The sequence below is a fragment of the Puma concolor genome, chromosome A1 (assembly GCF_028749965.1).
Source record: "Puma concolor isolate L17-30 chromosome A1, mPumCon1.1.hap2, whole genome shotgun sequence".
Classification (NCBI taxonomy): Eukaryota; Metazoa; Chordata; class Mammalia; order Carnivora; family Felidae; genus Puma; species Puma concolor.
Window position 1 is genome coordinate 230348735 of NC_141667.1, and position 26498 is coordinate 230375232.

The 26498-nt window shown below is 42.4% G+C and overlaps 1 long non-coding RNA gene across 3 annotated transcripts in view; it reads right to left on the reverse strand.

The window, feature by feature from the left end:
- The window catches only part of LOC147584835 (uncharacterized), a 32640-nt gene extending 21373 nt beyond the window's left edge, over window positions 1-11267 (reverse strand). For all 3 annotated transcript variants that reach the window (XR_015253733.1, XR_015253735.1, XR_015253734.1), the window contains exon 1: window positions 10966-11267. This is a non-coding gene — a long non-coding RNA (uncharacterized LOC147584835). The remainder of the gene's footprint in view (window positions 1-10965) is intronic.
- Window positions 11268-26498: the final 15231 nt, after the last annotated feature.

Below are 26498 nucleotides of genomic sequence, written 5' to 3' on the forward strand. Positions count from 1 at the left end.
TACATTTCCCATTCGGATACACAATCTCATACCCTACTTTAATATATTATTTTAAATTCAAAAGAAATTAAATATCATGACTAAAAGCAAAGCAAAGCAATGAAATAAAACACACCTTTGTTTCCAAACTACACGTGCCTCCTGGATGCTCTGATATGACCTCTCTCGACTCCATCCCATTTCTTTCCCCAGAGCAATATATTTTTTTTTCCAGTGCATCCCCTTATAAACCACCTGGTGAGTCTTAATGGGTTCCAAACATGAAAACCCTATCCTCCATACTTCGTAGGCTGTCCCTCAGACTATCACTCAACCACAAAATTAGGTGGCTCAGTAGTAATTAGGGCTACTCAGTAGTCATCTATTAAATGAGTTATGGATAGAAACTGAAAAATGGAATTCATAAACCAAAATTAACATGTGATCAGAATTTACTGGGGCCATTCATTCAATAGTCTCCTAAGAAGTTTGGCAGCCACACAGTGTGTGGCAACAAAAGTGCATGGGTAAATATTTGTAATTTCCAAATTTTTCTAAAAGAATTCTCTACTATTAGTATATGGTGAGGGTTGTCTTCAGTTGGTTAGAGTTGCTACTATTCCTTTTTTAATTTAATTTTTTTTTAGAGAGAGAGAAAGCATGTGAGTGGGGGAGAGGGGCAGAGGGAGACAGACAGACAGAGAGAGTGAGAGAGGGAGTAGAGAAAGAGAGAATCCTAAGCAGGCTCCATGCTCAGTGCAGAGCCCAATGCAAGGCTGATTCCATGACCCTGGATCATGACCTGAGCCGAAATCAACAGTCAGATGCCCCACTGACTGCGCCACCCAGGCACCCCTACCATTCTTGATTTATAATTATAACTTACAGTTAGTCTGCCTTCACCATTATCAATTTACTTTGTCATGAATGGTTTGGTGTATTGTAGAAAGAAAAAACGTCTATAATTTTTTCAAAAACTAGAGTTAAAAGCATGTGTGCATTGCAAATTAAATTGGGGCTACATCAAACTAAAAAACTTTTGCACAGTGAGAGAAACTATCAGCAAAACAAACAGGCTACCTACTGAATGGGAGAAGATTTTGCAAATGATATATCTGATAGGGGGTAATATCCAAACTATATAAAGAACTCCTACAACTTAACACCAAAAAATAATCCAATTAAAAAGTGGGCAGAGGGGGGCACCTGGGTGGCTCAGTCGGTTAAGCGTCCGACTTCAGCTCAGGTCATGATCTCACGGTTTGTGAGTTCAAGCCCCGCGTCGGGCTCTGTGCTGATAGCTCAGAGCCTGGAGCCTGTTTCAGATTCTGTGTCTTCCTCTCTCTCTGACCCTCCCCCGTTCATGCTCTGTCTCTCTCTGTCTCAAAAATAAATAAACGTAAAAAAAAAAAAAAAAGTGGGCAGAGGATCTGAACATTTTTCCAAAGGAGATACACAGATGGCCAATAAACACATGAAAAGATGCTCTACATCCCTAATCATCAGGGAAATGCAAATCAAAGTCACAATGAGATACCACCTCACTCCTATTAGAATGGCTACCATCAAAAAGAAAGAGTTAAAAAAAAAAAAAGGCAAGATTGATAAGTGCTGAAGGGCATGTGGAGAAAAGGGAACCTCGTGCACTGTGGTGGAAATGCAATCTGGTGTAGCCACTAGGAAACATAATATGAAGGTTCTTCAAAAAATTAAAAACAAAACTACCATATGATCCAGCAATCCCACTTTGGGTATATATCCAAAGGAAATGAGAACAGGATCTCCAAGAAGTATCTGCACATTTATGTTCATTGCAGCACTACTCACAACAGCCAAGATATGGAAACCATTAATCCTCAACAGATGAGTGGATAAAAAAGATGCTCGGTGTGCCTGGGTGGCTCAGTCGGTTAAGCATCTGACATTGGCTTAGGTAATGATCTCAAAATTCATGAGTTCAAGAGCTGCATCAGGCTCTGTGCTGACAGCTTGGAGCCTGCTTCGGATTCTGTGTCTCCCTCTCTCTCTTCCCCTCCCCCACTTGCTCTCTGTCTCTCAAAGATGAATAAACATTAAAAAAAATTTTTTTTAAAGATTCTCTCTCTCTATATAATATATACAACGCCCTCAGGTTCATCCAAGTTGTCACAAATGGCAGGGTTGCCTTCCTTCTTATGGCTAACTAATATTCCAAAATATATACAGAGAGAAATATTATTTGCCTTCCTTCTTATGGCTAACTAATATTCCAAAATATATACAGAGAGAAAGAAGGAAACCCTGCCATTTGTGACAACTTGGGTGAACCAAAAGGCATTGTGCTAAGTGAAGCAAGTCAGACAGAGAAAGACAAATACTATATGATATCACCTATATGTGGAATCTAAAAAAGCCAAACCCAGAGAGAAACAGAGTATAATGGTGGTTATACTGGGGCTGGAGGATGGAGGAAATGGGGAGATGTTGGTCAAAGGGTACAGACTTTCAGTTATAAGATTAACAAGTTCTGGGGATCTAAAATACAACATGGGGATTATAGCTAATAAAACTGTATTATATAATTGAAGTTGCTAAGAGAATAGATTTTAAATGTTCTCACCACAAAAAAAGAAGTGGTAATTATGTAAAGTGATGGAGGTGTTAGCTAATGCTAGGGTGGTAATTAATCATTTTGCAATAATATATAAGCCTATCAAATCAACATACTATATGCCTCCAACTTACATAACGTTCCATGCCAGTTGTATCCCAATAAAGCTGGAGAACAAAATAGAGCAGAAACAGTAAACACTTCTCTGCTCCATGCCCTGAGGTGCCAGCGGGGCCCTCCTAGAGGCCCTCAGCTTCCAAGGGAGAGCAGCCTGGCACACGCCCAGGACCAGCTGACTGTTTCGGAACTGCTTTTTAAAAGAGCCATGGGGCAGAGGAGGATGGCAAACATTCGGATTTCCAGTGCTAGGACGCCTGTGGGGGCTTCCGGCATGAGTGAGATGAGAAACCACCCTTCTACTGGCTCTACTCCTGTGAAAATGACATCCTGCCATGGGGAAAACAGGAGAAAGGTAAAAAGTCATGGGTGTGGGTTCTTTCTATCAAAAGAAGCAAAGAAAAACTCAATGGGCCCAACACCCTCTGTAAATAATTCCCTACAGAAATCCTAGCTTCCCCACCACCTCTCACAAGGCCCTCTGCCCCACAAGATGTCCAACAGACCCTCTCCCAGGTTTGGCCCACACCATTCCAGCCTCCTGGTCTGGGGGTAGGTTTCACTAAAGAAGGCAAACGGAGCTCAGTTTCATTCCTCTCAGGCTGAGTCACCTGGATTTTTTTTTTGAGGCTATTTATAGGTTGATTAATAAATAATAATAATAATCCCACCATTTTGTAATTCTCAGCAATGACTCGCAGCCAAATTTCCATCGCAAAGTGTTTTCCTAGAGCTTTGGACGAAGAGCCATGTGAAAACTAGGTTACTGATTTTTGTGAGCACAGAAATTGTTCCTTACTGCAGCTCCTGAAGGAGGCTTGATTGTTGGGTGGAGGGAAAAGTATATTAAAATGACACGGGGTTGGGGCCTGGGGAGGCACGCTTGACTTTGACCACCGCTAGAGAGCCTGAGTCAGGTGCCTTCACAGGCAGGTCGCAGGAAGAAGACGATGCCTCCACAGAAGGAGCTCGACCCAAGGGCAGCAAAATGAAAGAGAATCTCATTTAGAATTTCCAAGGCCACTGACATCAACAAATAACTCTCAGCTGCCTCCCACTCTTTTCAAAAACTAATCTTATTTTTCTTAAGCTTTGATGAAAAAGTTGTCTCCCTAGCGGCCCTACATGACTGATGGGCAAGCCTCATCTTTTATACCTGCAGTGGAATAAAACTGGCTTTCCTCAGACTATAGGGGGCTTGGCAGTCAGGGCAGACTGTCTTGCATGGTCTCCCTTCCTCCTTGAGGAGCTGTCACTGGCCCTCCTGGGGCTACTCCACAGGCTTTGCATCTACAAAGTGCTCAAAGTAGTTGCTGAATTGAACTCGAATAAGTTTCCCCATCTTCCTCTGAAATTACTAAAGATCTTTCAATTCAAAAGCAAGCCTCAGGACTCTAGGACTCTAAGGCATTCCGAAGTTTTGCTACCCAGGGTGGTCCTTGGACCTGATGCTTCTCTTGGGAGCTTGTCAGATGTGCAAAACGCCAGGCCCCATTCTTGAGATTAAGGCTTCAACTTTTGAATTTGAAGGGAGGATACAATTCAGCCCATAACAAGTATTACCATGTCCAGCCATTGTGTTAAGCCTGGGTTACAACCATGATGAAGGGGACAAACTTGGTCCTCAAGCAACTTATAACTCCTCACTGGCCATACTTCCCCTCGTGTTTTGGCCACCCAGACCATGGCCTCTTACTCATGTCAGGTCCTGCAGTCTGAGAGTCTGTGCTGCCTGCTCTGGCCACTTGCCCAGCCCACCAGGAGGAGCAGCTAGTTCCTTCACCCTTTGGCTGAGGAACGTGGGTTCACCCTGTGTAGATGCCAGCCCAAAAGAAGACCCCTCCTATAAAAACAAAAATTATCTACAGATGCTAAAATTTCTGGCTAAAAGTATGATGAGAAACAGTATATTTACTTGGTGTCTCCCCATTAGATATTTATTCATCACAAGAGGAGAAGAATGACCTGGCAGTGGGAAATTTGGCAGATGTGACCTTAAACAAGTAACTAAGTCAACATCAGCAGGAAAAAGACTTGTCAACAATGTGCGCCTCCTGATATGATGCATTAAGAAATGATACAGTATCATTTCTGTAGTATTCTTGTCAAAAAATCATAATCTCAATCTAGTCATGAGGAAGATGTAAAAATTTCAAATTGAAGAGCACTCTATGGCCAGTATTCTTCAAAAGAGTCAAGGTCATGAAAGACAAAGGAAGGGTGAGAAATTGTCAAAAATAGGAAAATACAAAAGACTTCCAGGTAAGATGGGAAAGGAGGAGCACCCTAATCTCATCTCATCCCACAAATACAAGTAGATAACACCCACATCAGTGTAAATAACCCAGAAAACAACCGGCAGAGTGGACTCTCCACAGCTGAATGTAAAGAGGAGGCCACATCAAGGAGGGCAGGAGGGGTAGAGCCATGGTTGGGAGCTAAATGGCCCCTCTGGATTATCCATGGGAGGGAGGGACATGGCGGGTATGGAGAGGGGAGAGGAGTAGGCACTCTAGCCATGGAGAACCCACACAGGGAAAATGACTCCCCATAACATTTGGCTTTGAAAGCCAGAGGGGTTTAACCTCATGAGTTCTTACAAATCTTCAGGACTTAACACCTGGAACTTTAAAAACCAGCAGGCTCAGCTCTGGGAGAGGTGGAAGGTAAGAGTTAACTAGGTCCCCAACCTTAAACAGACAGCACAATAAACAACCCTTCTGAGATGCAGCATAGAAGAAGGAGCTTGAAAAACATCTAGTCTATTAGAGAGGGAGATTTGTTTACTAATCTCAGAGCATGTGCTGGAGAGGCAGGGATCACTGGGAGACTTCTCCAAGATCAAAGGAGCTGGTGGGTGCCATTACCCCCCTCTCACCCCCAAGTGTAGACACACAGACACTGTGGGAACCAGCACCAACACTCTCCACCTAACTTGCTTATACCACAGCCCCGCCTCCAACACGCTTCTGCAGATCACCCCCCCTCCAACCTGCCTAACCTCGGGCAAGAGTTTTCCCAGGCAGCTGCAGGACCTTGCTAGTACCAAGTGTCCTGCCCCCCATTCTCCTGTGCACCTGTCCCCTCCAGACCCCATCCAAAACGATGCTACAAGCCTGACAGTGTATAAGAAGCCCTGAGAGAGGCCAACACCACTCCTCAGTGACTGTCCAGGGAGATCGGAAGGTAACTACATACACCAGTAGTACTGTAGTTCCAGCAGGGGACTGGGAGCAGACATCTGGTCTGACTGCAGGCCCTGCCCACCAACAAAAGCTTCTCTGGGGACAACGCAGGGAACGTGCCCCACAGTTTGGTGCTACCGCATCTCTGGCAAAGGCCCGATCTGACTCAACTCAAGCCCAAAGTGGTCCCCAGCTGGCCCACTAACAACACAGGGACCAAACCTTGCCTACAACAGGCAAAGAGAGCCATTACAGATGATTGGACCAAAGGCAACAGTGACTCAGCCACAACAGCAGAGCACACACAACACACATAAGAGACACCCCTGAAGTGCCAGGTTCTAGTGAACAGGGGACAGACACTGCATTGCAGGGCACTACAGAAACTCTTATTCGTAAGGCCACTACTTTCAGGAGTAGGAGACATAGCTGACTTTCCTAACATATAGGAACAGGTATAGAGAGTTAGACAAAATGAGGAGACAGAGTAGTGTGTCCAAAATGAAAGACTAGGACAAAATCACAGCAAGAGAGCTAAACAAAATGGAGGTAAGAATTGAAAGTAATGATAGATAATTTAAATTAATGGTCATAAAGATTCACTGGACTTTAGAAAAGACTGGGGGACCTCAGTGGGACCCTCAACAAAAAGATTAAAAAACATAAAAAAATAACCAATCAGAGATGAAGAACTCAATAACTGAAATTAAAAATATACTAGATGAAATCAATAGTAGACCAGAAGAAGCTGAAGAACAGATCAGTGACCTGGAGGACAGAGTAGAGAAAGCAATCAAGCTGAACAGAAGAAGAGAAAAAACAAAAAAACAAAAACTTAGGGAACTCAGTAATACCATCAAGCATAATAACACTTGCATTATAGGGATCCCAGAAATAGAAAAGACAGAAATATTATTTGAAGAAATAATAGTGGAAAACTTCCCAAAACTGGGAAAGGAAACAGAAATTCAGGTCCAGGAGGCCCAGAGAGTCCCCCAAAAAATCAACACCAGGAGGTCCACACCAAGACACATAGTAATTAAAATGGCAAAAAGCAGTGATAAAAAGAGAATTTTAAAAGTAGAAAGAGGAAAGAAAATAGTTACACACACAGGAAACCCCCATAAGGCTAGCAGCCGGTTTTTCAGCAGAAACTTTGCAGGCTAGAAGGGAGTGACATGATATATTCAAAGGACTAAAAGAAAAAAACCTGCAGCCAACAATACTTTATCCAGCAGGACTATCATTCAGAATAGGAGAGATAAAGAGTTTCCCACACAAACAAAAGTTAAAGGAATCCATGGCCACAAAGCCAGCCCTACAAGAAATGGTCAAGGGGAGTATTAGTAGAAAGGAAAGACCATAAATAGGAGTAAGAAAAATAGGAAGCACAAAAGCAGTAAAATTAAAACCCGACGAAGGGATTCACAAAATAAAAGTATATGCAGTATGACACCGTATACCTAAAATGTGGGGAAGAAAGATTATTAGGGGAGTGTGGGGTAAAATCCAGCTAAAGCCTAACTCCATGACACACATCTAAAACACAATTAATTACACAGCGCAAAAGTGAAGAGATGAGAAATAGGTGCCAAGCAAATGCAAGAGAAAAGAATACATGGCCATATAAATACTAGATGAAGCCAAGTTAAAGGCCAAAACCTCATTGTTAATAACAAATATGTCACAACATAATGCTAACTGAGTCGGGGTGTGGGTGAAAGGGATGAATTGAATGGGCGAAATACATGAAGGGGAATTAAGAGTACACTTATCATGATGAGATGATGAGTGCCTAGTAACATAAAGTGTTGAGTCACTATACTGTACATCGGAAACTGATTTAACACTGAATGTTAACTATGCTGGAATTAAAATTTGAAAAAAAAGAAGACAGTTAATGCAATCTGGGATTGAATCTGGAGCAGAAAAAGGATATTAGGGGACAAATGGGAGAATTTCTTATAAGGTCTCCAGATTCATTTATAGTATTGTACCAATGTTAATTTCCTAGTTTCCATAATTGTATTACAGATATGTAAAACCGTTAATATTAGGGGAACCTGAGCGAAGGGCATGTGGAAACTTGGTGCTGTTATTTACCTTCTCTATAAATCTAAAATTATTTTAAAATTAAAAAAGAATATCTGATAGAACTTCCGTTGATTAGGGTAGAATGCTAAACTGTTGTAATAGACACCCCAAAGAATACAGTGGCTTAAAGAATAAAGCAGTCTTCTCTCACATGGCAGTCCTGAGGTTCGGGGCCACACTGGCGAAAGAGTTGTCCTCCTCACTCCTGCTCTAAGTTCTCTCCACTGTACACGCCCTCTGAGGTTTTGTTCTCTTCAGAATGGGTAAAGCTGAATTCGCATTGGCTCTTAAATGCTGGGTACACAGAGTTCCGTATATGTGTGTTATATCAATCTTGCTAATTATGTTGTTAAAATATTGCATCTGCGGTCTACTTGATAAGTTACCGAGAAAAGTTTATTATGATATATTTCACCATGGTTGTGGATTTCTCCTTATAATTCTGTCCATTTTTGCTTTCTGTATTTTGAGGCCATATAACTAAATGCTGGGGTAGATGGTATCTTTTCACACCATTTTTTGTACCCATTTAAGAATTTGTATATCTTCCCACTGAACTGTTCCTTTAGCATTATGCTGTAACTTATTTGTTATTAACAGTGAGGTTTTTGCCTTTAACTTGGTTTCATCTAATATTTATATAGCCATATATTCTTTTCTCTTGCATTTGCTTGACGGCTATTTCCCATCTCTTCATTTTTGCTCTGTGTAATTAATTATGTTTTAGATGTGTGTCACAGAATTAGGCTATTGCTGGATTTTACCCCTCACTCTCCTAATAATCTATCCTTTTTAATTCATGCACAACAGTTCAGATCACATATATTTGATTTATTTCTATCACCTTATTTTATATGTTCTATATACCCTGCTCTTTCATAGCTTATTTCTTCTTCTTTCCTGCCTTCTATTTGATCAACTATATTTTCCTTATATTATTTTTTCTCTCTCTACCAGTTTGAAACTTAAACATTCTATTCACATTCTTTCAGTAGTAACTCTTAAATTTTTAATACACGCAGTTGACCTAACAAAGTTTAAAATAATCAACCTCTCTTCCTTTCTCTTCAAAATATGAACACCTTAAAACAGTTTAACTCTACTCTGTTCTCATCTTCCATGCTGACATTATTGGTAGTTTTTTGTTTTTGTTTTTAGCACCTGAATTGGTCACTATCATTCGTCAATACTCGTTTGAATTTACCTGCATGTTACCAGGTTCTGTGCTCACAATTACTTCATGATTTTACTGTTTTCTTTTGGGTTGCATTGCCTTCTCTCTTTTTTTTTTTTTTTAATTTTTATTTTTTAACATAATTTATTGCCAAGTTGGCTAACATACAGGGTATAAAGTGTGCTCTTGGTTTTGGGGGTAGAGTCTCATGATTCATCACTTACATACAACTTAAATGCATTGCCTTCTTAAAGTACATTCTTCAGCATTTCATTCCCTAAAAGTAGTAATTCCTCCAACTTTTGAACTTAAAAATGTCTCTATTTCATCCTCACTCTTAAAGGAGAATTTAATTAGAAAGAGAATTCTAGGCTGACACTCAGATTTTGAAAATATCATTCCATTATCTTTTGGTTTATATTGTTGTGAAGTCTATGAAAATTCCAACTTTAATCCTTTTTAAGAAATCTTTTTCTCTGGTTTCTTTGAATCTTTTCTTGTCTTTGAAATCCTAAATCTTCAAAAAACATTTGTCCAGAAGTGGCATTGTATGTCTTTTCCTTCAGGAATGACTGTGCTCCTTGAACCTGTATCTTTTGTCAGTTCAAGGAACTTCAAAGTCATTAGCTCTTCTTTTTTTTTTTTTTTTTTAAATTTTTTTTTTCAACGTTTATTTATTTTTGGGACAGAGAGAGACAGAGCATGAACGGGGGAGGGGCAGAGAGAGAGGGAGACACAGAATAGGAAACAGGCTCCAGGCTCCGAGCCATCAGCCCAGAGCCTGACGCGGGGCTCGAACTCACGGACCGCGAGATCGTGACCTGGCTGAAGTCGGACGCTTAACCGACTGCGCCACCCAGGCGCCCCAGTCATTAGCTCTTCTAATATTGCTTGTCCTTTTACTCTATTTTTCCTGTGACAGCTCTTGATAGACATAGTTTGTATGTTCTCATTCTATCCTCCATGATTCTTAACATCGCTTACATATCTCTCTCTTTATCTCTGTGCTGCATCCTTGGAAATCTCTTCAGGTGTATCTTCCACTTGACTCTTTCTCTGTTCAGTGGTGTCGAATACTATTGCTGTTTAAACTACTCGCTAAATTTTTCCAATGACGTTTTTTTCTAAAGGTTCTTTGTGAGTCTTTCAAATCTGCCAATATTTTCACATATTGTCTTGTTATGACTTTAAACCCTTCTTTGTATTTAATCACTTTGTATTTAATCACTTAAATACATTTATTTTATATTATCCTTAATATATTGTCATTCAATTATCTAAAGAAAGCTCTTAGGGGTCTAACCTGATTTTTGTTGTCTCTGCTATACAAACTTTTATGTCCTGTGTGAGAGAACATGTCCCCTTCAGAAGAATTTTGCATTCATTCCTGCAAAGAGTCCTCACTGTATCCCTAATCTGGAAACCATTTTTATGAAAAATGTTTGGTTTGGCTGCTGCTGGACCATATGAGTAGTATCAATTTACTACCCAAAACTCTGATGAAGCACAGCCCTGCGATTATGAATTTGGAGGAAGAGGGAAGGGGGATCTCTTTTTTCCAACCAAAGACAAACAAGCTATCTGTTATCTTTCTGTGCCAGAGCACAAATTTTCCTAGTCCCCTTTCACTGAGGGTAGATAGCCTCCCTCTTGAGCATGTGGATTGAAGGAGAGGGTTGGTTCAGCTCCAGGTCTGTCTTTTTTTATCAGCTTATGGTCACATGGCCTGTTGCCATGTGGGCCTTAAAATGCAAGTTCCTAGACTACACAGACTGCCCACCTGTTCTGTGCTCTTCTCTAACCCAAGGAATAAAGCAAGAGCTTACCAGTCTGATTTTCAGTTCCTTCTGTTTCTAGAACCAGAGAATGTCCTCCCATTTTCTCAAAGCTCCTCAGTCATTCAGAAGAATCTTTGGTGTATTTTGTCCAGAATTTCTGGATATTTGCAGAAGGATTTGAGATTATCCTGTTTTACGTATTTCTAGAAGCAGCATGGTCATTAAAAAAAGCTATTCCCTCTCTGCCTCCATTCCCTCTGGTTCCTCAGTTCCCAGCTATAACAGTTTGACTTTTGCTCCCCTCTCTCTGGAGCATTCTGTTCTCATAACACCAAACTGTACACACCAAACTGATCCCTCTACCTGAAATGCTCCTGCACCCCTCTTGACCTGTTTACTTAACTCTTGGCTATCCATTAACCCACAGGCCTGTTTCATCTTCTCTAAGAAGCCTTTCCCTTGAACCTCTATAATCCCACAGATCCTGGTGCTTCTTTCTTTCTTTTTTTTTTTTTAATGTTTTTTATTTATTTTTGAGAGAAAGAGAGAGTAGGAGCAGGGAAGGGAAGGGGCAGAGACAGAGAGGAAGACACAGACTAGGAAGCAGGCTCCAGGCTCTGAGCTGTCAGCACAGAGCCTGAAGTGGGGCTCCACCTGGTAAACCATGAGATCATGAGCTGAGTTGAAGTCGGATACTTAACAAACTGACCCACCCAGGCGCCCCGTTCCTGGTGCTTATTTCTATCTCATTTACTACATTATAAGAAATATACCTTTTAGCATCTCCCTCCACAGTTAAGATCCTTGAGGTCTGGAACTATGATTTACTCATTGTGTCACTAGAACCTAGAATATCATCTGACATATAGCAGGTGTTTAATATATAGTTCACTGAATAAATGAATACAGACAAGTTCCATAATTACTGACTTTAAAAGGTTTAGCAGTCCCCCCCCAGAACCCAGAAAACTTTCAGTTTCCTGGAAAACATTTATGCAAGACCATCATTTGAGGAAGGAAAGGGAAGTATGTAGAGCTCAGAACAATATATGCCAGGGATAGATGATACATTGTGTTCTGTCCCCTCAAAGTGGGGGCAGGCTGAGATAAGGAAGATGTGAAATCTAATTAAACTAAATAATGTTCAGATCCTTCCAATGATTTTCCATAAAATGTAGTACAGAGGCTCAATGTGTCACACAAGGTCATCAAAGATCTAACACCTGGTCTGCCTTTCCAGTGTTATTTTCTGCTCTACAAACCTTCACTCACTTCCTTAAAATGGCTGTGAATCTTATTTTCCTATTATCACCCTTTGACCCAAAACCTTTACTCATACTATGTTCAAGGGATCAAGAGATGAGTTTGTCTCAGGCACATTTTATTTTATTTTTATTTTTTTACTACTGGCTTACTTGAGACCTTTTAAGTAGATAACAAAGGAAATAGAATATATGTAATTGTGTTACTCTTGGCTATAAGAAAGTCCTCTGCTCCTTTACCTATGTTGCCATGAACTTTATATAAGAGTTGGCTCACTGTCTGTGAGCAGCCCTCCCACAGCTCAGCTCCAAGGGAGGGAAAAGAGGCTGATATTTTAGGTCTAGCAAGACTCCAAACGGCAGTCATCTCTGCCTCTCCCCACCACCCCCAAAGACAAGGGCACCGGTAAGGTCCCTGATTTGTGGCCCCCAGATGGAACTCTGTTCCTGACATGTCACTTCTCCCAGTGAAATCTGCTATCTTGTTGAAAGGGATTTCAATGAACTGATTACTTCAGAATAAGTATGTAATTATTTTTGTGGTCAACTGGGACAACATCACATGGGAAATAAGAACAGATGTTGCCCAAAAAAGAATTCAGTTTGGCAGATGCAGAAACATGGTGGGGAGAGAACATCCTCTGACTGCCCGGCTGAGTAATTGCAAACAGCTGCTGGTCTGCATAGCTCAGACTAAGAAAATGTCTCAGCAGGAAAGAGAGTTTGTGCTTCACCGGCCCCGCCTCCTCCTGGTATGGATGAGGAAACTGAGGCCAGGGAGAAAATAGGGTCAGAAACCTCATCTGCTTCTTTCACCCTAAGATTTCTATCTCTGGAAAATGCAGAAAGCCCCCCAAAATTGTTTTCTTTGGATTTTCCTATACAAAGAGTATGAGTCATAATGAAGCATTATTTTTAAGCTGTTGAGAAGCCAGTGAGCTGCACCGGCTGATTGGCATCCCAGAGCGGCTTCTGCCCCCAGTGTGGTCTCTGTTCGCCCCACAGTCACATGGATGCAGAGCATTGAGCGCTAAGCTCTGAGCAAGTCTTCTGGGGCTCTCAAGCTCCTTAGGCTCCCTGTGAAAGGAAGGCTGTCATTCAATGGATCCTACCCTGCCCCAGCTCTCGTGGGACAGCCTCAATGCTGGGAACATCTATGAGTTTCCTCCACATTCAGAAAATATTCTGAACATCTTCTCTACTCTCTATTTATAGTTCATGGCAGTCTCCAAATGCCAGTAGTATCCTGAGTTTATTTCAGGCCTCTGGTAAATTCCAGAAGGGTTCTGTGCCTCTTGGCGTCTCTGAGTTCACCCTCTCAGAGGAGAGAACAGGCTTGGGTGACCACCTCCTGCAAAAACCCGCCTTCCTCCCGGCTGTGTCTCTTCCTCCTGCTGCTGCTTCCTCCATGAAACCTTCCCACTGGCCCCAGATACTGTTGCTCTCGTCTTCCTCTGGTTTCCCAGAGCACTTTAGAAACTTCCATTATAACACAGCATTCCGTGTATTCCAAGAATTGGTGTCCTCACTCTGCTCCTCAGCCAGATTCTGAGATCAGGTGGAAAAGACTGAGTCACCGCACCTTTAAACCTCATGGAGCCCAGCACATCCTCCGGGCTCATTCAAGCAGCTCAGTTATAAGGTCTGACCATGAAGGTGTAGGTAAATGCACGAGTCACTGACTTTCTCCTCCCCCTTCCTTCTGAGTCCCAGACGGCCTCCCCACCCCCACACCTTCCTTCTTTGACTCTGAAAGCAGGAGTTTAATGAGCACGGTGCTCTTATGAGGTAATCTAAGCCTTCATTCCTACTCATTCCCTGTCCAACCTTGGCCGTGACCCTGAACCACAGGAGATTTTAGAAGTTATTTGCACAGACAGTTAATAATACTATATTATATGCTTGACGTTTACTAAGAGAGTAGACCTTAAATGTTTCTCACACACACACACACACACAAAGGTAACTATGGGAGGTGATGGATGTGTTAGTTTGTGGTAAACATTTCACAAGTATGTGTGTATCAAAACATCACACTGTACAGCTTAAACGTATACAATTTTTATTTGTCAATTATATCTCAATAAAGCTGAGAAAAGGACTTTTTTGTACAGATGATGAGAAAAATAATTATCCCCATGCTCTTTTCTGTTCTGAATGTTTCTACATGTAAAGGTACCGCCCTGGACCCTTCAGAAAGCTCTTTGAAATTCAAATCTACGGCCTCTGGAAGGTTCATTAGAAAGCAGACTGGGGTGAATAGGTTCTCATGGCAGAGGGGAGCAACTGCTTTGCATAAGGGCTAATTCAAGGAAAACTAAAATATTGAAGGGCTGTATTTTTTCTCCCTTGGTGGGAAGTACATATTTATAGGACTTAGATTCACCTGCTTTATTGATTAGAAGAATGTCCAGGAAGGAATTGCTCCTGCTTTCCTGCTTCCCCTCCCTACCAAACGTTACTCCATGAGTTGAGTGGAAGAGCGACACTATAGACTTAGCTTTTTGACTTTCCTGCCAGACCTTCCTGAACCCCGAGGGCAGGCAGCACGGCCCCGGCATCAGGGTGCACAGCCCTGTCGCACACAGATCTCCGAGTCCCAGCCAGCCTCCACGGGCATCTGAAAACCCATCTTCCCTGGGCTCTCCGCTCCCCTGCTGCTTCCTCTTTAGATCCCAGTAGTTCGAGACTCCGGGACTCCACTCACAGCGAGATCCTGCAGGCACCCGGCAGTTTTCAAAGAGCACGAGTTAGAACCCTGGTGTTGAAGAGATGTTCCCACATGGGGAGAGAAGCTGGTACAGCCGTCTCAGTCGTGTCCTAGCTCTGCCGGCATCTGCCTCCTTCAGCAGGAGCCTCTTTGCTGTGGTGAGAGAGGTGGTGGGGGCAGAGGGTGGGAGCCGGACAGGGGGAAGAAACACGATAAATGCTCTGGCCTTGGTTTGCAAGGATAGAAGCCCCTCTTGGGGCGCTTAGCTTGACCATTAGTTTTGGTGACAATCAAGTCATAAACATCCCAAAAGACCAACTCAGTGTTCATCTCTCCCTCACGTGCACACACACACACACACAACTAGTCTCTTAAATGGAAGGAAGTTATGACAAGGGACCTTTCAGAGGTCTCTGCTCTCATTTGTATTTCCAGAAGCTTTTTTTTTTTAAGTAGGTGTAAGAGGCACTGTTGAGAAGCAAATCATTTGTCGAGAGAGCCCTTGAAGTTAGGCAACGATCACACTATGCACACATTGCACACAGACACGCCCCGGGCTCCTGCCCCAGCACCAGAGAGCCCTCGAATTGAGATGGCTTCATGGTGAAGAGAAGACGCAGAGAGAAAAGAAAAAAGAAGGTTGCTCCTTCATAAGGAGGAACAGTATTGAAAGCCTCATCTGGCTATTGAGTTGGGACTGTGGGACCCTGAGTGCTTTTTGCTTAGTGCTTGGTGTTTCTCTCCAAGTACTACTGAGCAGGGCTAAGTACCAGGCTGATCCTTGACCACTGCCCTCACCTAATGGTCACACTGTTATTTGCATGATAAAATGTGAGCTAAATACAACCATAAAATCTGCTCTTCTTCTGTTTCCCTGCCGGTTCCATTATCGTAGGATTGTCTAGAAGGCTTGGACTTCTGCTCCTGCCTCTGGTTCTGTCCCCAGAGACCCCATTGAGCTCTAGTCTGTCCAGAAATGGCCAGAAGCATAGAAGAGAGCAGGGCTGACCTGGCCCCATCCTGGGATCAGAAGTTAACAGGTGTCTCCTGCTCCCCAGAGACCTGCCTGTCAAGCCCGGGAAGTAAGTTTAAAGCCCCTGCCTCTTTTCCCTTCATTGTAATTCTTAGCCCTCATACTCCTCTGTCTGTGGGAAGTGCCCAATAAATATTTCAGTCAAGCTGCTGATACAGGAGCAGACCTCTTGCGCCATACACGGCCAGGTTCAAAAGATTGTTGAAAGAGAAAATAAATCAAGTTGTTGCCACAGCTCGTTCTTCTTTAGCCGCAAATGTGACTAATTAGTTCATGAGTCAGATCCAGGCAAAGGTGACAGCGCTTGAATTTGGCTCTGAAACGTTCTCACAAACAAGGGGGATGGACACCGTCTGCCCACTCTGATGCCAGGGGACATATGCCCCTGAGGTGTGAGCTTCCTGTCATTGGGTCAAAGTCACAGATGATTTGAGTTACACTCAGCAAAAGGCTGTGAGGAAATTGTGAATCGGCAGTTCAGCAAAGGAATTACAGAAAGAGCCAGGCTGTCAGTGAAATCGTATCCTGAGATCCCAAGTGACAAAGGGAAATGGGAGGAATCTGCAGGCGTCTTTGTCCACGAGCACAGTTACGTGAACGGGAATAACCACGCTCCACAGGGAGGTCTGATGGGAGTTTGGGAGGAAGGGAGCCACCATATAAATGTAGATGAGAGTTACGGTGATGAAAGAAAAGAGTATAGACATAGACGGATGATACTGACACAGACAGACACACATGGAAGGACCTGGAGCATCAGTCACATTTAAAATAAGAACAGGGGGTGCCTGGGTGACTCAACTGGTCAAGGGTTGACTCTTGATTTCGGCTCAGGTCATGATCTCGTGGCTTGTGGGTTCAAGCCCCACATCAGGCTCTGTGCTGGCAGCACGGAGCCTGCTTGGGATTCTCTCTCTTCCTCTCTCTCTGCCCCTGCCCTGCTTGCTTTCTTTCTGTCAAAAATAAATAAACTTAAAAAAATGAAATGAAAAATAAAATAAAATAAGAACAGGGTATAGAAAGCCTACAAAACAGAGAAAAGGAAAATCAAGGAGATATTTTCACCAAACCCAAGATCATCACTTTCTTCAGAAACTAGGAGGAAGGTCATCTCCTCCAGGAAACCTTCTTGATTTGTCTCTACCTGATCCTCTACTCATCATTCGTTTGTAAGAGACTGAGAGTCTAGGGGCGTCTGGGTGGCTCAGTTGGTTAAGCATCTGACTTTGGCTCAGGTCATGAGCTCCCGGTTCGTGGGTTTGAGCCCCGCATCAGGCTCTGTGCTGACAGCTCGGAGCCTGGAACCTGCTTCAGATTAAGTGTCTCCCTCTCTCTCTCTGTCCCTCCCCTGCTCATGCTCTATCTCTCTCAAAAATAAACATTAAAAAAAAAAAAAAAAGACAGAGAGTCTATTATGCACGAAGGCTACCACATCGAGCCAGACCTAACATTCTCCAAGAAGCTTATGAGATAAGGAGTTAAGACAAATTCACAAAAAACTTTTTGTAAGATCAGAAGCAACAGAGTCATGAGAGTGATCCACACGAGAGACAAGGGTCCCAGAACTCCAGACAGGGGGAGGCCGCCTCCGCTGGGAAATCGGACGTCTGTACATATCAGGCTAGTCTACGTTCGCTCGGTCTTGTGATGCGCACTTTCAGGGCTTGGGTACCAGGAAATTCTGTATGCCTCTGGTTTGTCTCCTTAGCTGGGTCAGGTGGCCGAGTGAAAGCAGGTCCCATGTTTGCGAGACCTTTCCAGCACTCCTTTGGGGCCCAGGTGGTGTCCTGGCACTGGTCACGTTCTCCGAAACTCCCGGCTGGAAAAGAAATTTCCTCTCATGTGATCAAACTAGCAGAAACACAGGACATAGCAGATTGCCTGAGAATAACTGCAGTATTTGAAATATGTTTTCAGGGTTTTCACGGCGTTTAGTTCTTAGCAAAGGCCTTTATGGAAGGAATGATTCCTCTCCCCTTGCAGGCTAAATGATGCTTTTGGTGAATCATTTCTTTGTTTCGGTTTTAGATTGCATTTCACAAAATCACCTCAGGGGCAAATCTCCCCAAATGAAACCGTTAATAAGAACTGATAAAACCATGGCAGCTTTTCAGAACTATCCCTGGAGGTCGACCACATCACAAGCCGGAGCTCACACTCCGTTTGTAAATCTGCGGTGCAAGTTCTTGGGGGCGCGCTACCCACCGCACTTCCCGCCCTTCTCTGGCCGGCCCCCTGAGTGCCACTTTGAAGAGAACAGTCCCGGAAATAAACATAAGAAGGAGTAAACCCAGACAGAAGGACAATGGGTATCTCGGGGCAAGTTTCTTCGGAGGAAAGGGTTCCTGCTGACCGAGGGCTGAATTGCGCCAAGTTGTCCCTCAAGACCCCACAGTGGAGGCAAGGAGGAGGGAGCAGTTTGCCCTCAGCCCGAGGCAGGGTTCGGCAGATGGCAGTGCGACTGTCCCCAGCAAAGCTAGCCTGAGCTGACCCCACAATCACCTGTTCCTGCGTGGGGCCTGGATGGATGCTCCTGAGAATTGGCAGGTTGCCAGCTGCCTATTTATTAGCTCGTTAGTGATTTTCTGGGTTCTCAGAGTGTCTGATTCCCAACAGTTCACAAAACTCACCACCGATATTTCTTTAGTCGTTCTCATATTTCATGAGGGAAGGGCACACATTCACCTGGACAGTCTAGGGACTGACTTTAGAGACCTAGGGTTAGTTGCCTCTTTTCTCCCAATACCCAGGGCCTGGTCCACTCAAACCCACCCCCTGGAGGTGAGCGGCCCCACCTGCTTATCTAGAGCTTCAAGTGACAAAGTGTGGTCCCTGAACCAGCAGCGTCAGCAGGACCCGAAGCTTCTTAAAAATGCAGGCTCTCAGGTTCCACCCCAGACACATAGAATCGGATCCTGCATTGTAACAAGACCCCCAGATGATTCGTGTGCACCTTGAGAAGCATGGCTCTAAACCAGTGATTTCATTCCTAAGAATTTATCCGGAGGATGTGATCAGATACACGCAGAGCCTGTAGGTAGCCGTGTTCACAGGCAGCATCGCTTGGAAAGACAAAAACTGAAAACAAACCAGATGCATCAAGGCAATATTTACTGAGTGCCTACTATGTGACGCTGAGGAAATAGAAGTGACAAAACAGATAATTTCTTAAAACTATGGTTTGGTTGGTCAGACAGAACATTATATAGTCATTGTACAAATGCCCTTTCAAAAAGAATAGCCTATGTTCGAGCCTTATTTCCTGCCTTCCGGTTTCGCTCCCTCATTGTGATTCCCTTCAGGCAAACAGTTCATGAAGTCTGCTAGACTGGGGACATTTCCCTTTGCTAAACAAATAAGCAAACACAGAAGGGGCTCGGCTGCTGGGGCACCTTGAGCTGCGTGTGACAGGAATCAAAATCCACTTCCAGGACTGGGGCTGTACAAATGTGACTGTTTGCTTTCACTTTTTCTCCCAGTGTGTCCATCCCCCAGGATATCACCTACTCCCTCCCGCGGCATGTGGCCCCATCAGTTTCACCTCCATGGTGCCCTGCAGATTTATGTCACTGTATCCATTCTTTTTTTCCTAAAAGGAAGACAACTCAGATAAGCACATCCGGTTTAAGCAAACATAACTTTATTTGACTACAGCCTCGAGAAGGGTAATAAACTCTGAAGAGGAGATCTTCCAGAGAATATAGCAATATTATCTTGCCAGCCCAGGGCTGGGGTTTAAGGCTGCTCTCAACAGTTGCCCATAAATCATTGCTGTATTTAGTATTATCCAAACATAGCAAAGTCACTCAAGGAACACTTTTTTTTTTTTTAATGTTTTCATGTTTATTTATGTATTTATTTTGAGAGAGAGAAAGAGAGAAAAAGCGTGTGAGCAGGGGAGGGACAGAGAGAGAGGGAGAGAGAAAAACCCAAGCAGGCTTCACACTGTCAGCGCAGAGCCCAACACAGGGCTCAATTTCATGAACCGTGAGATCATGACCTGAGCCAATATCAAGAGTCCGGATGCCTGAAAGACTGAGCCACCCAGGCACCTGAAGCCACACTTCTTATAAAAGTAAATAGTCAGTGGCTGCACTTAGAAAAAACATGTGACTAAAGAAATTGTGGTTTCTATACACAATGGAGTACTACGTGGCAATGAGAAAGAATGAAATATGGCCTTTTGTAGCAACGTGGATGGAACTGGAGAGTGTGATGCAAAGTGAAATAAGCCATACAGAGAAAGATAGATACCATATGTTTTCACTCTTATGTGGATCCTGAGAAACTTAACAGAAACCCATGGGGGAGGGGAAGGAAAAAAAAAAAAAAAAGAGGTTAGAGTGGGAGAGAGCCAAAGCGTAAGAGACTCTTAAAAACTGAGAACAAACTGAGGGTTGATGGGGGGTGGGAGGGAGGGGAGGGTGGTTGATGGGTATTGAGGAGGGCACCTTTTGGGATGAGCACTGGGTGTTGTATGAAAACCAATTTGACAACAAATTTCACAAAAAAAAAAAAAAGAAAAAGAAAAGAAAAGAAAAAAAATAAATTAAAAAAAAAAAGAAAAAACATCTGACAATAGAGTCCCCAGCCAGGGAAAGGGCCCCTTGTCTGCCTCACAGCCCACCTGGTTGGTCCTTCAGTCCTTGGGCCCACTTCTCCTCTCAGGGAACATGGCTGCTAGAAATCTGAGTCCCACGGAATTTTTTCTTGTCGGGTCCTTATCTAATCCTCTTCCTTGATCACTCAACCCTGTTTGGCATGCCCCAGCACTCCCAGCCTCTTAATTCCCTCCCCAATCTCTTCCATCCTTATTCATGTCTTGTTCATTGATTATTTCAACAACCAAGTCCCGTACTGTGTTGGATGTGATGTCCTCAGATGAGCCAAGGGACTCACTTCCCATATGCGGAGAAAAGAGACATGGACAAAGCCAGACTACCTAGGTGACCATGACATTGCCAGTGTTGGGAAGTCATGTTTATTTTGTAATACTTAAATAAAAATGGGCTTGATTCCCTTTCTTCCCCAAGCTTCTGTTTCACCTAATACGTTTCTTTGGTTCTACATTTCAGCACCTGCTGAATCCTCTCCCTCCATCATTGCACCTGCTCCTGTCACTTGTATGAGGTGGCTTTATCTGCATCTTGTGGCCCACTCTGGATGTCACTCCCCAGAGTCCCTCTTCCCAGCTTGTCCTCCATCTGGCAGAAAAAATTGACTCTCCCACTTTATCATGAAGAGTCTTTTCCCTGTCTATGTCTCTCTCCAGATCTTTCCTTATAAATCTGAAAACTCATTCAGTTGACCACACACCAAGAGCCATCCAGGAGAGGACTCCAGATTTTGGCAGCACAAATTATAGTCTTTTAAGAGGATCAGGTTCTCAGGCACCTGCCTTCCCTAAAAGCTTCTCTAAGGTATTATGGTTGTATTGTATATTGTATATGTAAAACTATATTAAAAGAGAAGAAAAATTTCAAATCAATTACCTAACCTTCTACCTTAAAACATTGGGGGGAAAAAAACTAAATCTAAAGCAAGCAAAAAGAAAGAAATAATAAAGATCAGGGCAGAAATTATTGAGTTAGAGAATAGAAAAATAATAAACAAATCAATGAAACCAAAGTCTGGTTCTTTGGAAAGATCAACAAATCTTTAGCCAGACTGACCAAGAAAAAATTGCTAGAGTCAGAAGTACAAGAAGGGATATTACTACTAACCTTACAGAAATAAAAAAGAATGTAAAAAAATACTAAGAACAATTGTGTGCCAATAAGTGAAATAGTGTAGATGAAACGGACAAATTATTAGAAAGACACAGACTACTGAAATGGACTCAAAAAGAACTGGAAATTCTGAATAGACCTTTAACAAGTGAAGAGGTTGAATTAGTAATCAATAAACTACCCACAACAGGCCTAGATGGCATCACCATTGAATTCTACCAAACATTTAAAGAGTTAATGCCAATTCTTTACAACTCTTCCAAAAAATAGAAGGGGAGGAAATACTTCCCAACTCACGTATACAACCAGTATTACCCTGATACAAAATCCAAGGACAGCGCAAGAAAACTAATATCTCTTAGGAATATGGACACAAATCCTCAATTAAATATCAGTAAACTAAATCTAGCAACATATAAATGTAGTTATACAGCATTAACCAAGTGAGATTTGTCCCAGGAAGAAAGATGGATTTCATATCTAAAAGTCAATTAATATAATAGATCATATTAATAGAATAAAAAGAAATGCTATATGATCATCTCAAAAAAGGCAGTAATAGTATCTGACAAAATCCAACATACTTTCATGTCAAAAATACTCTACAAATTAAGAATAGGAAGAATTAGGAATTTCCTCAACCCAATTAAAAAGCATCTACAAAAACCTACTCCTAACATTGTGCTTAATGGTGAAAACTGGATAACTTCCACCTAAGATCAAGAATAAGATGAAGACATCCATTTTTTTGTCTCTCACCATTTTTATTCACCACTGTATGGGTGATTCTAGCCAGGACAATTGGGCAAGAAAGAGAAGTAAGAGGACCCAGATTTGAAAGGAAGAATAAAAGCACTTAATGCATGGCTACTTAGGGCTGGGGGTGGTGAAAGAACGGTGAACCACTAAGAGGTACAGATTTCTTTTTGAAGTAGAGTTTGCACATATCTGTGAATGGGCTAAAAGCCATTGTATTGTACATACCAAATGGATGGATTGTATGGTATGTGAATTATATCTCAACAAAGCTATCCCCACCCCCCCAAAAAAAAGGTGTGACCAGAGAAGTAAGAGAACTAGAAGAGAGGATAAAAGTGGAAAACTCAGAGAAGGTAATCAACATTAACTCACCAGAGTCAAAGTCAAGAATAAAAGAAGTTCCTTGGACTGAGTGACCATCAGGACAATCGATGACCTGCTCTCAGAGAAAACCTGTCCTTCTATTTTGCCAAAGCCAGCTGCTCAGCCTTTGTTCTCCATCACTTTCCTTTTTCTTCCATTGATGTCATTCCAGAAATATCTCCTTTACCTCTTATATCTTGAATTACATCATTTATACTTTTCATTCTTTTATTCTTTCACTCAACAAATATCACAGCACCTACCATGAATCAGGCACCCCTCGGGGCTCCAAGACACCTCTGAAACTGGTTGTTGGCAAGGACTATGTTATGTGGTCATTGTTAGCTGCAAGGGAGGCTGTGAAGTATTTTCATTTTCCAATTTCACTGGTAGACAAAAGACGAAGGAGAAAAGAGCTCAAATTCGCGTTGACTTAATCAACTTAGATTTTCTTCCACGTGTTTATAAATAAAACTTTAAATAAAATTTGAACACAGGTCTGACAGCTAGAATTATTTTCATGGATATTGGAGACCCCAGGTACCCTCCAGTAGTTCTCCATTAATTGCTTAATTGTTCAGGTCAAACTCTGGAGCCACATTTGACTTCTGTCATTTTAGTCACACCCTGCATCCAATTCATGAGCTGGCCCTATGAAACAAGATCTTCAAAATATATCTCTTCATCTTCACTATTACCACCCTACTCCATGTACCCACCATCTCTCATCTGGCCTATTTATAACAACCTCTTTCCCAGGTTCCCTGCTTTCACCCCTGCCTCCCACCATCTGTTCTTTATAGCATAGTCACATTGATCCTCTCAAAACAGATCTGATCATGTCAATCCCTTGTGGAACAGGCTCAAACAGCTCCTCACTGCACTCAAAATTAAATCTAATGAAGAAAGGATGATCTTTCCAATAAATGGTGCTGGGTCAAATGGCTAGCCATATGTGTGAAATTGAAGCGTCATCCCTACCTCACATCATGCAAGGAAATGAAGTCTGGATGGACTGCAGACCTGAATGTGAAAGATAACATAATAAAATTGCAAAACAAAAGCATAAAAGAAGATTTTTGTTAGCTTTGAATATGAAAAGATTTCTTAAACAAAACACAAAAATAAAACCCCACAAATAATAAAAGAGCTGCATTAAAATTAAGAACCTCCCCCCACAAAAGATGCCATAAAGAGAATAAAGATACAAAACAGAGTGAGAGATATTTGCAATATAAATATTCAACCAAGGATTTGTATCCAGAATATATAGAGAACTACAAACTATTCAAAAAGACATTCAATTAACAGAAAACAAAAATGGGCAAAAGAGTTGAACAGGGAACTCTCAACATAAGATATCCTAATGGCCCACAAACATATGAAAATGAAAATGTGTTTAAGTTCATGAGTGTCAGAAAAATACAAATTAAAATTACAATGGCACACCACAACATGCACAACAGAACGGCTAACACGCACAAGCCAAAAGACAAGTTATCCCAAGCACTGGCAAGAGTATGAAACAACTGGAACTCTCATAAAATGCTGATCCGGGTGAAACGTGATGCAAACACTTTGGAAATTGATACTATTTACTGAAGTTGAACATATATTTATTCCATGAGCCAGCAATTTGATCCCTAGATTTATATCAACACACACATATATACCAAAAGATACATAGATGCATGCTCATAAGAGCTGTATTTGAAATAGCCAAAAGCTGAAAACAACCCAAATGGATAGATGAATGAACTGTGGAATATTCATATAATGATATATTATACAGGAACAAGAATGAACAAACACAACACACAACATGGAAGAATCTCAGAATCATAATGTTGAATGAACGAAACAAGACACAAAAGACACATTTCATTTGTATGAACTTCAAAATCAGTCATTCTGGGAGCCAGATGGTTGTTCTCTATGGGGAGGGAAGGGTGTCTGTGAGGCGGCGCCAGGATGGGGTGCCGATGAAATTCTGTTTCTCAACCTTGGGTGTTGGTTACACAGGTATATTCAGTCTGTATACCTGAGATTTGTGTATTTTTCTGTGTTTGTTATGCTTCAGTTAAAGTTTTTCTTTTTTGGGGTGCCTGGGTGGCTCAGTCAGTTAAGCATCTAACTTTGGCTCAGGTCATGAGCTCATTGTTCATGGGTTCAAGCCGCACATCAGGCTCTGTGCTGAGAGCTTGGGCCCTGCTTCAGTTCTGTGTCTCCCTCTCTCTCTGCCCCTCCTCTCTCTCTCTCTCTCTCTCTCTCTCTCAAAAATAAATAAACATTAAAAATTTTTTTTAATGTTTTTCTTTTTCTAAACCCCATATGCTAGGGGTGCCTGGGTGGCTTAGTCAGTTAAGTGTCCTATTCTTGGTTTTGGCTCAGGTCATGATCTCATGGTTCATGAGATTGAGCCCTGCATCAGGCTCTGTGCTGACAGAGCAGAGCCTGCTCGGGATTCTCTCTCCTGTCTCTCTGCCCCTCCTCTGCTTGTGCTCACTCTCTGTCTCTCAAAATAAATAAACTTTTAAAATCCCGTATGCTAAAAATAAATCAAACTGCAAAAATCAAAATAAAACAGCATAAAATTTAAGTCCAGAAGTGTCCTCTAAGCCTTGCACGATCTGACCTGGCTCTTTGGCCTTCACCTCCTACAGATCCCCCCTTGCTCACCAAGCCCGTCCACTGCCTTCTAGTTGTTGCTCAGGCACACGAGACAAGCCACCTCCTACAAGTTAATCTGTCCCTGGTAAATCTGTCCCTGATTTATTCAGAATTCTACCCAGGTGCCATCTCTTCAGAGAGGTCTTTCATGACCACCCATCTAAAATACACAGACACACATAGACTCGGGTTACCTGCTTTCTCTCTCCCTAAAGCCTAGGAATCATCACCTGCTGTTATACTATTTGTTTCCTGCCCCTGCTGTAATATGACCTCCATGAGATAACACTGGCGTGGTATCAGTGGTGCCTAGAATAGGGTTTTGTTGAATAAATGAATGAATGAAACTCAAGGGTGAGGATAGTTTCTCACTTTACGTCTTTGCATCTCCTGTGCCCGGCATAAAGCTTAGTCCATAATAGATGTTCAATAAATGCTTAATTGTTTTGGAGTTGAATTGAGAAATCGCATTGCCAATCAAACTTTCTGTGGAAGGCTACAAGGCCTTCTGCAAACAGTATTTGTATGCTACCATTTCCATGCCGTGCTCTGAGAAACAATCTTAGGATTTGCAATTTGGCCATAGATCCCATTCGCACTTAAAAGACACAATACCAACCATGAAAAGACAGATCAATGCAATGATTCAATACTGCTGAAACCTAAGGGAGTGAGAAAGCGATGTTTTTGTTTGGTTGAAAGTTTCCTGCAGAGATGAATCTTGAGTGACTGGGCATATGAGTACACACTGGAATACCTACTTGCCAGATAACAAAGTCTCCCTCGCCTCAGATGCTATCTTAGCTCTCGGGGCCTTCAGAGGAAGTGATAGAAAGCCAGTTTTTGTCGGGCGCTCCAGTGATTCAGCACCTTTCTTTATGTACTGTATTCCCAGCTGTAAATGAGACTTTGTGAAGCTTGAGGAAAGATGGCAACAACAGTGACCAGCCAAACCCAGCGTTCGCAACTTGTGTGGCTGAAAAGGCCATGTTGTGAATGGAGGGTTCAGATCGCAAGCACAGGCTAGCCATGGCCAACCCACCTAGAGCCCTCCA